Source organism: Austrofundulus limnaeus, unplaced genomic scaffold (genome assembly GCF_001266775.1).
Source record: "Austrofundulus limnaeus strain Quisiro unplaced genomic scaffold, Austrofundulus_limnaeus-1.0 Scaffold1398, whole genome shotgun sequence".
In the NCBI taxonomy this organism is placed as follows: domain Eukaryota; kingdom Metazoa; phylum Chordata; class Actinopteri; order Cyprinodontiformes; family Rivulidae; genus Austrofundulus; species Austrofundulus limnaeus.
The window spans coordinates 19,761-22,117 of NW_013953800.1; positions in this window are offsets into that span (position 1 = coordinate 19,761).

Here is a 2,357-nt window from a genome sequence, read left to right on the forward strand (position 1 = left end):
ATATAAATATATAGAATTTAAGATTTGACTTGTGAATTTATTTACCTTTTCGACACTGTAAAAAAATCCATAATCAGTTTTATTGTTAGTTTATTTCTGCACAGACTTCATGTTAAAACTGATTTTTTWAATTAGATTTTGGGCAGAAATCTTTGCTGTAGTTAAATTAGATTGTTGTTGTTTCTGTTTTGATTGTTGTCTTTGGATGAAATGTTTTTCAGTCATTTGTTAAATTAAATGTTTTTGTGTCTAAAAAACATTCAAATGGAGAAAAAAATAGAAAATCCTGCAGATGATTTGAGACTGAAGGTCCTTCAGGAGCTCCTGGACGAGGTTTTACAGGTGTTACAGGTTTACTGGATGAACTTAATGATGCTTTTTGGCTTCTTTATGTTTCTCTCAGTTCTCTCCATCTTTGTGGAAAATCTTAAAGGATCTGATTGTTTTTCTAGCTGGTTTAATAACCGATAAAACAGAGGTTCTCTACTGGATCCTTGGGTTTTTAAAAAGGTCTGATGAATCCAGAGATGCTAACGTAAACCTCTTTAAAACCTTTACAAAGATTTCAACAAAACATTTGAGCTTCGCCTCAGTTAGCTGCTGAATCTTCAACATTTTAGTGGTTTGAAAAGAATTTATTGTACAGAACTAGAACTGATGCTATCACTTCCAGGACAAATAGCTCCGCCCACTTTTGGGACCAAACAAAATATTGTGACAAGCTGTGAAAAATGGTTGAAAAGTTTGCAGTTTTCACAGTGGAAATAAATAAAATAATACCTTTTCTCTAACCAGACCGAGGTGATAAAAAGATTTATTTCTTCATATTTGTTACAGAGAAAGAAAATCAAATAAAATGTTTTTGATTTAATTCCTCATTTTATCAAAATAAAATTAAATAAACTTGTTATAGAAGTTATCAGTTCTACTTTGACTGAAGCTCGATTTCACATCAGGAATTCTATTCACTGCTTTAAAAAGATGAGGGGCTGTTTTCCACAAAAAGGGGCGGAGCACTACTGCCATCCCTAAACTGGGCGGAGTTTTGGACAGAGGCAATGTAACTGGATGTGGTTATGTCTGTTATTTTTGTGCTTTCACCCCAGGTTCTGGGATATTTTTGGGGGTGAAGTAGAAACTGATATTTTACAGATTGTTTCCAGAAATATGTAGCATACAGGCTAACTAGCATGYGGCTAACTACAGTAAAACTGTTGTTTTWCAACCACTCCCTCTTTAACTTTGAATTTTCCAACCAGTTGTTTTGTGAGAGTCGTGGTGTTACTGTATTTAAGGACATGTTGGTAAAGTTGGATATTTAGTTTTTGTTGTGGAGTTTTGACTTTATTTAGACTTTATTTTGTTTAGATTGATTTTCTTCTTCAGCCTTGAAGACGTTTTGTTTGATCTTGATGTTTATTGGCTGAACTCAGCTGTCAGACTGAAACAAAAGGGAACAACACAATCAGAGAAATCAAAAAGCTTCAGTTCCTCAGTTTGAATAWAAAACGTTTTATTTGCAATAACTTCTCTCGTCTGTCTGAAAATAAAAAAATGTTAGTGTTGAAGCAAATATTTATTTTTTAAACTTGAACGAGGATTTTCACGTCTTTAATGATTCTATTTTTGCACATTTGTACAAAACATGTTTGTTTGAAATGACTGACTTGTTGTATTTATTGTTTGGTTCAAATATCTGGATGTTTCCTTCCTGCTGTGTTCAGATGTTTGTGATAAACTCGTCACACACTCACGTCTTCTTTCCTTCTTTTTATAAGAGAAACTTTAAAAACTCATCAGTTAATGTTTTTAAAGCAGCTGTCGGTTTCATCTTGACAAATTTGAGGATCTTTTTTTTTTTGAAGTTTCCTTATTATAAAGATTTCGTTTTGATTTACTGTAAACTGTTTGAGTCACGACACAAAGGAAAAGTGTTGAAACTCCTTAAAGATGAAGGAACTGCAGAATTTAGACGAGTTTATTGAAACAATTATTTTCTTTGAAGGAAACTTAATGAATTTATTCCTCAGTTGTGTGTAAATCTCTAAAAACTGACCAAATTCATGCTAAAACTTTGTACGTATGAAATATTATATATTATAAGATTAACAGCTGAAGTCATCTGAATAAATAATGTTTTATCAAAAACAAAATAAAACAGGAGTAAGAATATAAAAATATACTTGTAGTTTTCTAAAAGCTCATTTTGCATCAGTTTCATTCAGAAAAACGGAATTAAAACAGAAAACTGCAGCTTTTACTTGTTGACATTTAGCCTGTTGGTTTGTCTGATTTAAAAGCTTTTAATTGTTTATAAGGTGCACGTAACTGAAAAACATTTAAACAAACAAAAAACT